General features: G+C 44.5%; 1 pseudogene; it reads right to left on the minus strand.

The window, feature by feature from the left end:
• Nucleotides 1-6,824: 6,824 nt before the first annotated feature.
• Nucleotides 6,825-8,124, minus strand: LOC133754118 (egl nine homolog 1-like; annotated as a pseudogene).
• Nucleotides 8,125-12,481: the final 4,357 nt, after the last annotated feature.

Consider the following 12,481-nt stretch of genomic DNA (forward strand, 5'->3'; position numbering starts at 1 on the left):
GAGAGGTGAAGAGATTTTACTTCTACTTGCTCACTGCCCAAATAGCTACAACATGCATGTGTGGGCCAGGCTGAAGCCAGGAGCCAGAAACTACATCCTGGTCTCCTATGTGGATGGCAGAGGCCAAGTATATGTGTCATCTTCCACTGCCTTCCCATGCACAATAGCAAGACACTATATTGGAAGAATAATCAGACTTGGAGAGACATTCCAGTGCAGAATACTGCTGCCACAAACAGGGGCTTAACCTGCTGTGGCACAATGCCAGACCTTCTTTTCAAATTAAGATGCAATTATGTGGAAGTCAAAGTAAGAAAGAGGAAGCTATTATTGGCTATCATCTATCACTTTTATTAGTTTTTCTTAAATAGTTGCTTATCACAGAATAATATATTAAAAATATATGACACTTACCAATGAAAGAGCCAGTGTGTCCCCACTGTCTGGTTTCTGATTGCTGCTTATGTGATGGCCCTCCTGAAAACTTAAGAGGAAAGGGAGGTTTGGGGCCAACACCCAAAAGGTAGAGGGACATTAGCACTCATGACACTAGACGGGACTTTATTCCCTGTCATATGTTTGTTATATAGATACAGCCATGTGAACTGAAGCAGGATTTGAACACTTAGTGCATTCATGACTATCTTCATACACTCTTCAAAACATACTAACAGAAGAGGATACCACATACTGTGACTTAGTGTTTTACTCAGTGTCAGAGTGTGTGCTACTTCTGCAATCCTCAAGTTAACAAGGCAAAGATAAAATGAAAAAATAGTGAAAACCAAAGAACTAGATGAGTCAAAAATGGAGGTTGCCAACAAATTTCTAGAACACAGTAAATTTTGAAAAAATGAAGTATTTTGTACGTTCTCTGCTTCATGTGAAAAACACATACACACATATACCACCATCACCACCACCCCTCACTGGCCGCCTGTGTGTTGGAGAATTGAGGGCATCATACAGGTAGAACACAGGAGCTCAGGCATTGTCTGACAATAAGGAGGCCATGAGACAGCTCTCAGAGCAGACCCATCTCTTCACTGAACAGAGCTGTAGGATTGGGGGAGCAGAAGCCCTGCACAGGAAAGGTACTGAGGAAATCACCAAAGTGGTTTGCAAAAGTTTACCATGCTCTAGGTTACAGAGAGATGGTCTTAATTCCTATAAACTGTTGGTTTTCTCTAATGTGGGTAGTCAGGAAGTTTTTAAAAATGACTCATCAATGGAGCATGCTGTAGGAGTTGCAGGGTCACAGTCCACCTGTGAGAAGAACAGGATAGTTTTCTCATGGCTTGGAATCCTGCCAGATGTATCCTAGTGACTAGAACATACTCCACAGGAAGCCTCACAGGCAGGGCTGCCTGGAGAGAGCTGCAGCTGTCTTTGGGTAGGGCACATGAGTGTCTGTTGGTACATAAGTGTGCATGCATTCACTGAGGAGGCAAACACATGGTGAGGAGAGTCTCCCAGGTGCTCCAGCCCCTTCTTCCCAGGCACACAAAAAGGTAAAATCACTATCCACACAGGTCTGCTTCATCTCACTTAAGTTTTCTACTAAGAACAAATATGTGTATATGTTTGTGTGTGTGTGTTGGGGTGGATGATGGTGTGAGTGTTTCCTTGTGCATTTCAAAATCCCAATAACTTAGGCTTGAAGCCTCAACAAAAATAACCAGCAATGGCATTTACAACAACCACACATTGCTCAAAGTTCAGGCTCACAGAAGAAAAATACCTACTGTGTGTAGGCAGAATTAGGTCATACAACCCTTAGAATACAGTACATATCAGGGCTATGAAGAAAATTCACAGGTGTGGGGCTAGCATGGTAGCTCAGTGGGTTAATGCCCTGGCCTAAAGCACCCACATCCCATATGCATGCTTGTTCAAGACCCAGCTGCTCTGCTTCCTGTCCAGCTCTCTACTATGGCCCAGAAAAGCAGTAGAAGATGACCAAGTCCTTGGGCCCCTGCACCCACGTGGGAGACCCAGAAGCTCCTGGCTCCTGGCTTCAGATCAGCAAAGCTCTGGCCTGTAATATACAGATTCAATGTGATCCCAGTCAAAATACCAAGGACATTCTCCTCAGATTTATACAAATGATTCTAAAATTCATGTGGAAACAAAAGTGATCCCAAATAGCTAAAGCAAACTTATGCAATAAAAACAAAGCCAGAGGCATCAAAATACCAGATTTCAAGACACACAACAGGGTAATTATGATTACAACAGCCTAGTCCTGGCACAAAAATAGATGTGCAGACCAATAGAACAGAATGTAAATCAATACACACATCTAAAACCAATTGATTTTTGACAAAGGAGGTATAATATACCCCTGGAGAATGACAGTTTCTTCAACAAATAGTGCTAAGAAGTTTGGATCTCCACTTGCAGAAGTATGAAACAAGACCTCTACCTTACACCTTACACAAAAATACACTCAAAATGGATCAAATACCTAAATCTATGGCCCAATACCATCCAGTTACTAGAGAACAAAAGGGAAACACTGCTTCCTCCTAGTCTCTCATGCAGGTGCAGGTCCCAAGCACTTGGGCCATTCTCCACTGCCTTCCAGGGCCACAGCAGAGAGCTGGATTGGAAGAGGAGCAACCAGGACAGAACCAGTGCCCCAACCAGGACTAGAACCCAGAGTGCCAGCACTGAAGGCAGAGGATTAGCCACATGAGCCATGGCACTGGCCACAAGTTGCCTATTTTATTAAAGTGCAACCTCCCCCCCCCCAATTTAGTGCCTTTTAACTCTTTCTTAACTATATGCTCATGTTCATCCCTCCAATCCACAGCAACCACAAATCTACTATTTTGAGAAATCTGCCTGCTATAAATATTACATGCAATTGATGATGGTATCTAAGTGTTCTTATGCACAATGTAGATCCCTCATCAACAATGAGGTCAGGAGCTCACCTCTCAGTTGCACTCAATATAACATGACCAGCAGCAGGTACCTGGGCAAGGAGGAAAATGAGCATGTCTTGTCACACTTAGAATACTCACCAGCCAACTGCTGGGAGAGGAAGCCTCATGCTCTTGACTCCATGTGTCTGAAATAGAGTTCCCATTTCACTGACAAGAGGGGGAGAGGAGGTCTGGATTCAAATACCACTGGATCTCCATGCTCTTACTGATTCTTAGAAGACCTTCTTTAGCAACTATTTTTCTTTTATTCGCTGGATGACCTTCAGACCATTTACAGAACATTTAAATGGTTGGCATTTCTTTTTATTTTAAGTAATTTGCTGCCATGGGGGTCTGTCATGCCAGAATAATCTCCAGAAACCATTCCATTTTTTTCAAAAACATTTACACATATTTTAATTAGATTGGCTTTACAAGCACCCTGAGAGCTGTTTCATAATGAAACACTGCTTTCCAAATTATATGACTTTATAATCTTGTCTATATAGGAATCCTGAAATTGTTTGCCTACTATTGATAAAGTTCTGATTTACAACTCGTTAGTGTGTTAAATAAAAATAAGCATTGTGAAGAATTATTTTTAACCAGAAATAAACACATATAGGACACAAACCATTTATTTGGCTTTTTTTTTTTGACAGGCAGAGTGGATAGTGAGAGAGAGAGAGACAGGGAGGAAGGTCTTCCTTTTTGCCATTGGTTCACCCTCCAATGGCCGCTGCGGCCGGTGCATCTCGCTGATCCGAAGCCAGGAGCCAGGTGTTTCTCCTGGTCTCCCATGTGGGTGCAGGGCCCAAGCACTTGGCCATCCTCCACTGCCTTCCCAGGCCATAGCAGAGAGCTAGCCTGGAAGAGGGGCGACCGGGATAGAATCTGGCACCCCAACCACGACTAGAACCCGGTGTGCTGGCGCCGCAAGGCAGAAGATTAGCCTGTTAAGATATGGTGCCGGCCAAAGCATTTTCAATTTAGTTTTTCTTTTCTTTCTTTTTTTTTTTTTTTGACAGGCAGAGTGGACAGTGAGAGAGAGAGAGAGAGACAGAGAGAAAGGTCTTCCTTTGCCGTTGGTTCACCCTCCAATGGCCGCCACGGCTGGTGCGCTGCAACCGGCGCACCGCACTGATCTGATGGCAGGAGCCAGGTGCTTCTCCTGGTCTCCCATGGGGTGCAGGGCCCAAGCACTTGGGCCATCCTCCACTGCACTCCTGGGCCACAGCAGAGAGCTGGCCTGGAAGAGGGGTAACCGGGACAGAATCCGGTGCCCCGACCGGGACTAGAACCCGGTGTGCCAGTGCCGCAAGGCGGAGGATTAGCCTAGTGAGCTGTGGTGCCGGCTTCAATTTAGTTTTAAATATAGTCCTGCTCGGTGACAAGTTAATGATCCCACTAACATCAAATGAATAGTTTCAGCAAATATTAAAAGAAATGGCTATCCTAATTTCTTGATATTTTCACACTGATCTCCAAGAAAGTGTATAAAGTTTTGAAAAAAAAATATGCAACTTTAGACCTCTCAAGCAAACCAATAGACAGTAGAATCTGATAACTGCACAACTGCAAAGATACACACATTTTAACAGGGCCTCCCAAATTTAAAGTCTATGCTGTATATCTTAACAGGCTTCAGTTTACCTACAATTTCTACTAACCCTAAAAATGGCAATGCTTTTGAGTTTTGGCCAAAGGCAGTGCACTGCACTATAGATCAGATGTCAAGGATAACTTGTCCTCCCAGGTCGGGCTGGCAGAGAAGCACTTACTATAGAGATGTTATGTTATCATCTGGAGGAGGAAGTGGACAAAGTTGAACATGAGCAAGGAAAAGCAATAAACTATCACTTTTTTCCTGTAGGTTCTCCTAAGTGAGAACATGATATCAAATAATCACTCTAAATTCACACTGTCAGTTTCACTAAATAATCTTTTTCATATTATACATGAACAATAGCAATCTTTTAATAAAAATTACTGAGCTTTCCATAGAAGAGGTCTCTAATTGCATACAAACTACACAGATGCTAAAACTGCTGTAAATTGAAATATTTAGAAGGGCTGGCACTGTGGTGTAGCAAGTAAAGCCACTGCCTGCAGTGCTGGCATCCCACATGGGCACCGGTTCAAGTCCCAGCTGCTCCACTTCTGATGCAGCTCTCGGCTATGGCCTGGGCAAGCTGTAGAAGATTGCTTAAGTCCTTGGGTACCTGTAGCCTCATTGCAGACCTGGACGAGGCTCCTGGCTCCTGACTTCAGACCACCTCAGTCAATTGGGGAGTGAACCAGTGGATGGAAGATCTCTCTCTCTCTCTCTCTCTCTCTCTCTCTCTCTCTCTCTCTCTGCCTCTCCTTCTCTCTGTGTGTAACTCTGACTTTCAAATAAATAAAATAAATCTTTAAAAAAAGAAATATATAGAAATATTTCTGTATACTCAACTTTTGGCAAAGAAGATTGAAGAAGGGGGTTAGAAACTTAAGTTGGTAAGGGCTCTTTGCTAAAGAGCTTAGGAGAGTGAAATCTAAGACATCTATCTCAACTCATTCTTTAAGTAATTGAAGTCTGAGAGGCCTTGTGTGATTGTGTAATGTTTCTTCATTTTCTAAAATATATAGAAAAGAAAACCCCCAAAAAATAAAAATAAAATTACCTGGGTTTGCGCTTTTTTGTTTTTCTAATTAAGCATACATCTTTCAGTACTGACAAGAAGGCTGGTGTCACAACCGGGGAATGTCTCAAGAACTGTCTGAAGACTCACTGAACATCAAGTCTGTAAAAACACATTTCCTTCTCAATGCAAATATAATCTTCCCCTGATGTTCTTCAAAAGAAACAGGGTTCTGACCTGAAAATCAGATGGAATGTAGTATTAGGAAGAAAGCAATAAATTTGAAAGTACAATCAATTTAAGAAGCAAAAGGGAAAACCTTAGAAATGGGAAATTATCATCTACCTCTATAGGAAACACCTGCATGCAGAAGAAAGCCCTTTATCTTAAGAACTCGATGCTGAGGATAATCTCAAGTTCACTTAGTGCCAATCACTTTAGTTTGTTAAAGGAAAAAAAAAACTTGAAAAGATAAATCCTTCTTACAGTGTATTTTTCCTTATAAAACATGAACTGAAGTTACTGGTAATAAACGGTGACTGTTTCACTGTTAGTATTCATTATTAACAATGTCAAAAACATGACAGCAGCAATCTTGAAGAATCCAAATTAGAGCAAGATAAGACTACAAAACATCTAATGTTTCCATTGGTAAAGTGCTCCTTTTCTTATTTTAAGTGAAAAGAAAATGAATTAATCATCAGCCACTAGCAACATCATCTTGAGAGGTTTTTTAGGGCAAAAATTTAATATTATGAAGAGGTTTACAAAAATAGATTAAGAAATAATACTGTAATTTTTTTCACAATTCAGTTTTGATAAATTATACCTAATCATACAAAAATTATCCCAAATTCAAACTTGATACAAAAAATGACAGGTCAGACAACATATAGGAATGAAAAAATTCTACACAGGGCACTTATTTCATGTCCAGATGTAAAAACCATTTTCCACTGATAGCTTACTTTCCTCCCATAAGCAATCACAGATTCTCAGTGGATCATGCAGTACAAAGCCACAGCAGTGAAATCTTCTTGTTTGATGATCCACAAAACAATTGTATCTTTTCCTTATTAAATTGCTGATTGGTTGTCTATTTTTATTTATCCCATTTATTTGCATTCACAAGTTAACAAACAGTGTCAACAATAATTGTAGTGAACCGAGGTTACTGCTGGATGAGAGGCTCTATAAGACATATTTACTGATTGACTCAGAAGGTTTATTGAGTTCAACCCTCACTTCTTTTTTACCTGTTAGACATTTTACTTTAGTCAAAATACCAAACAGGTATTGTGTCCCTTGCAGCACATGCTGGTTGTACTTCATGAGGGTTGCGAGGGTCAGACCAGAAAACAGCAGTGTATTAAATTTGAGTTTAATGTCAGCAAACTGGGCTTTGCCTTGTGGAAAAATTAGAAGTATACCTCCACTTCCCTTGGAACCCCAGTCTTTATTAAGATAATACATACAAGTCATACATCTCCCATCTCCATTTGGATTATCAGCATACCGCACATAACTTGTTCCACTGCCTGCATAACAAGAAGCCATGGCTTTCGTCCGGCCAATCATTTTGTATTAGCCCAGCTTCCTGTTACAGTGGCGGATCAGGTCGTCCATGCTCCTCATCAGCAGCCCAGCGGTTTCACAGCCGGGCTCCTTGCTTTCGATCCAGGTGATCTTATTGCCTCAGATGTCCTTGAACGAGTTGCTGTTCTGGCTACCCAGCTGGCCGTCTGTGAACTTGCTTGTGTCGTGAAGGGCACACATCTCGTCGCCTGTCTTGTCCAGGAGGTCGTCCACTACAGATGCCCTTGCTTGTTCATGCAAGGCAGCGCCGGAAGCAGCTTTCTCTGCCCTTTGGGCTGCAGACCGCAGCTATGGCTCAGGCCCTCGCTGGGCGTGTTGCTAGGCGTGTAGTGGTTCGCCCCCTCCTGATACAGCGATGGGTGGGTCAGCGGCTCCTTCACTGGCTCCGCCTCCACCACCGCCAGGCCCTGGAGGCCGGGGTTCCGGGCTATGGGAGGGTGGGCCACGGACTTGGCCTTTGCCTTGGCTGCATCTCCGGCAGCTGGCCCGAAGCCTTGGCGGCGGTGGAGGTGCTGTACGGACGCGCAGCTCCTTTCCTGGCCTCCCAGGCTCCGGCCCCACCGGCCCTGGGCCGCGGTGTGATGGGAAAGGTCGGGCTGCTGGTGCGTGCCTGCCCTGCGGCCAGAGGTCCCCTCGCTGCCCTGGCACAGGAGCGCCTACTCCTTCCAGTCCTGGTGCTGTGGCCGCAGCACAGCAGGTTCTCCATCTTCCCACAGGACTCACAGTACTGCTGGTCCCACTTGCTCTGGTCCCACTGGCCCAGGTCGGTGGCAAAGCGGTGGCTGGTGCTGGCCTCCCCCGCGGCCAGAGGCGCCCTCACTGCCCTGGCACAGGAGCTCCTGCTTCCTCCAGTCCTGGCGCTGGTGCAGCCGCAGCACAGCTGGCTCTCCATCTTCCCGCAGGGCTCCAGGGCTCTCAGTACCGCCCGTCCGCTTGCTCCGGCCCCGCCTTTCAGGCCAGCCGCTGTCATTGTGCATGGTGAAGGCAGCGGTGGTCGAGTAGGAGAGGTGGGGACTGGACTGCCTAGTCCAGGGCCAGGGAGCAGTGAGAGCAGCAGGGAAGGTTACCTTACCGCGCCATGCACCTGCCGCCCCTGTACACAAGCAAGCCGGCGACCCTGCCCTTGGCCAAGCTGCTTCCTCTTCCTTGGGGAAGGCCCCGCAGCGCCAGTGGCTGCTTCAGCGCCTCATCGCGCAAGGTTGAGGGTGTATGGCCTGCGTAGGGGCAAGGATCTCCGCTGTGGGCGCGCTAGACCAGCGCCTTCCAGGCCGCCTCCTGGGCATTCGGGGCAGCCAGGCCCAGCTTGTGGAGCAGCATAAGGCGTGCGGGCGCCACTGGCTTGGGCGTGGCGCCAAGGCCTGCTCCTTAGATCTCCTGCATTCCGCGGGACGCCGCCTTGGCTGAGCACTTGGCGACAGGTTCCTTCCATCTCTCCTGCCCCTTGGCTGCTTTTGCGTCGGAGTGGGCCGGGGACACCAAGAGGCCATTGCACTGACACCACCCTCTGTGGTCTGCGAGAGGACACCCAGGGGACAGACTCCAAGCCCAGAGAGCAGGGAGAAGGGCAGGCTGTGCACACACCCGCTGACAGGGCGCTGGTCGCCAGAGGGTCACAGAGTGGCAGACTCCTAATCGTGGCTGCTTGTCGTTTAGGCCAACTCGGGTTAACACAGGGGCGCTCCTAGACACTGGGTGGCAAGGTGTCCGTTGAGAAGGAAACAGAAATTCATAGAAGTAAAGCAACTTGTATAAGGCCATGCAGAACTAGGACTCAATCCAGGAATCAGCTTTGTTAGATTCCAAGGCTGTTTTCCCCATTACACCATGCAGCTTCTGCTCAAAGAAAGTTAATTAAACACAGAGCCTCTGAGCAGGCATTTGGTCTAATAGTTAAGACACCTCTGTCCCACACCTGAGCGCCTAGGTTTGAAGCCCAGCTCCAGCTCCAGACTCTAGCTTCCAGCTAATGCAGACCGTGGGAGGCAGTGGTCATAGCCCAGGTAATTGGATTCCTGCCATCCATGTAGGAGACTTGGATTGTGTTGCTGGCTCTTGGTCTTTCACTTTCAGAAATTGCATATTCTGCCTCCAGGAGTGTGCATCTATGGCATGCGTAGACTTGCTTTTGGTTTCAGGCATAGCATGAGGCAGGTGCCACATCTTGCGGATGTGAGGTCCCCCCATTCATTTTTTTTAATATTTATTTATTTATTTGAAAGAGTTACACAGAAAGAGAAGGAGAGGCAAAGAGAGAGAGTGAGAGAGAAAGAGAGAGAGAGGTCTTCCATCCACTGGCCTACTCCCCAACTGGCCACAATGGCTGGAGCTGACCAATCCGAAGCCAGGATCCAGAAGCTTCCTCTGGGTCTCCCATGTAGGTTCATGGGCCCAAGGATTTGGACCATTCTCCACTGCCCTCACCACCCCCCAGGCCATAGCAGAGAGCTGGATCAGAAATGGAGCAGCCGAGTCTCGAACCAGCACCCATACAGGATGCAGGGGCATCATCCACCATGCCACAGCACCGCCCCCCATTCAGTTTTAATACATGAGTGCTCAGTAACATGTGAGTTATGTTTGCAATTACCACATAGTAATTATCCATTAGCTACTAAAAATAAACTCAATAAGTTGCCAATATTCTGTGAATTTAGCACATTATTACTGATGCACTTTGTTGGCTTTGAACAAGCTAATGTGACATATATGTCAATTTAACATTTTCTCACAAGTTTAGTAATAATCATATCTACTTCACCAAATTTGTAAAATCAGTGCAAGTATTAAAAGCACATGCCTGCAGTGCCAGCCTCCCATATGGGCACCGGTTCGAGTACTGGCTGAACCACGTCCAATCCAGCTCTCTGCTAATGCACCTAGAAAAGCAATAGAAGACAGCCTAAGTGCGGGGGTCCCTGTACCTATGTGGGAGATCCAGAAGAAGCTCCAGGCTCCTGGTTTTGGATTGGCCCAGCCCTGGCAATGGTGGCCATTTTGGGAGTGAACCAGTGGAAGGATGATTCTCTCTCTCTCTCTCTCTCTCTCTCTCTCTCTCTCTCTCTCTCTCTTTCTCTCTCTGCCTCTGCTTCTCTGGAACTCTATCTTAAAAGTAAATAAATAAACCTTTTAAAAAAATCTAGCCATGATTTTTAAAATGTTATGTAAAACTGGCAAGGGGGGGGGGCAGTGGTGTGGTGCAGTGGGTTAAAGCCCTAGCCTAAAGCATGGGCATCCCATATGGACATCAGTTATAGTCCTGGCTGCTCCTCTTCCAATCCAGCTCTCTGCTGTGGCCTGCAAAAGCAGTAGAAGATGGCCCAAGTCCTTGGGTCCCTGTACCCACATGGGAGGCCAGGAAGAGGCTCCTGGCTCCTGGCTTCAGACTGGTGCAGCTCTGGCAATGGTGGCCATCTGGGGAATGAACTAGCAGATGGAAGACCTCTCTTTCTATCTCTACCTCTCTGTAATTCTTTCAAATGAATAAAATAAATCTTTCAAATAAAACTGGCAAGGAATTGAAAAATCCATAATGAACCACTCTGCAGTAACTTTAGTAGTTAATGCTTGAAGATAAAAGGAAGTATTAATCCTGTTGCTATAATAATAGATACTCTCTCAGCACTTATATTCCATGTTTGTCATATAATCATAATTTCAAACAGATTAACATTAATTCAAAGCTTATAAAATAATTAGGAAAACATCCCTCTTGTAAACTGGCCTGTATTCCTATAAAGAACAGTTTTAATTTTGTTTCTAATACTATGATGTGTGTGTTTTGGGAATGATGAATGATGGAATCATATATACTCTTATATAACTACCTGTGTTCTCATTTTCCTATTTCTTTTCTATTTTAATATTTTCTAATATTCAATTTTATTGGTTACTGTGTTTATTTTACCTGAATGAAATATTTAGGCATTTATATTTTTTGTACGCATACACAGGAGTTTGTAAGTGTATACATATTTGTGTGTGTGTCTATGAGAGACAGCATAGAAAATAATATTATGAGGAATCCTAACCCTCATTTCAAACACTAAGCCCTCCTCAGACCTGCCTTCTTTGAGGCAGAGCACTGGGCTCTGTAATGGGCTGAACTGATTCCCCAAAAGTTAATATCTTGAAGCCCTAACCCCCAATGTGATTGTTTTTAGAGACATGACCTTTAAAAATGCAACAGAATTTGCCAATTTCATCTTATTCAGACAGGGTCATAGTCAAAGTGAAAGTTCTCTCCTCCATTCAGAGAAAGGTACCTCCTTTGATGGCCCTGTTCTTTCCACTGGGATCTCACTTGCAGAGTTCTTTCATTTACGTCTTCTTTTTTTTTTTTTTCCAGAGTGTCTTAGCTTTCCATGCCTAAAATACTCTCATGGGCTCTTGAGCCAGATCTGACTGCCTTAAGGGCTGATTGTGAGGCCAGAGTGTTATTTATGACATCTGCCATTCTATGAGTGTATGAAGTGTATCCCGCTTCCCATGTTGGATCGTTCTCTCCCTTTTTATTCTATCAGTTAGTGTTAGCAGACACTAGTCTTGTTTGTGTGATCCCTTTGATTCTTAGACCTATCAGAGCCATCGGTTGTGAACTGAAATTGATCACTTGAACTAGTGAGATGGCATTGGTATATGCCACCTTGATGGGATTGTATTGGAATGCCCTGGCACATTTCTAACTCCACCATTTTGGGCAAGTCGAATTGAGCATGTCCCAAATTGTACATCTCCTCCCTCTCTTATTCCCACTCTTATATTTAACAGGGATCACTTTTCAGTTAAATTTAAACACCTAAGAATAATTGTGTGTTAATTACAGTGTTCAAACCATAGTACTAGAACAAAAAAAATACTAAAAGGGATAAAGTATTACATTGTACATCAACAGTCAGGACAAGAGCTGATCAAGTCAGTTTCTCATAGTGTCCATTTCACTTCAACAGGTTTCCCCTTTGGTGCTCAGTTTGTTGTTGCCGATCAGGGACTGGCTTAATTCACTCAGCATAATGTTTTCCAGATTCCTCCATTTTGTTGCAAATGACTGGATTTCATTGTTTTTGACTGATGTATAGTATTCTATAGAGTACATGTCCCATAATTTATCCAGTCTACTGTTGATGGGCATTTGGGTTGGAGAATTCAAAAGGCTTCCATAGCCTTGACAAGGAATGACTAGAGCCTAGGGAGATTACTGACGCCATAAATAAGAGTGTCAAATTGTTAAGTCAACAACAGGAGTCACTGTGTACTTACGTCTCATGTGGGATCTGTCCTTAATGGGTTGTCCAATATGAAGTAATGCTATAACTAGTACTCAAACAGTATTTTTCA

The sequence above is a fragment of the Lepus europaeus genome, chromosome Y (genome assembly GCF_033115175.1).
Source record: "Lepus europaeus isolate LE1 chromosome Y, mLepTim1.pri, whole genome shotgun sequence".
Lineage (NCBI taxonomy): Eukaryota > Metazoa > Chordata > Mammalia > Lagomorpha > Leporidae > Lepus > Lepus europaeus.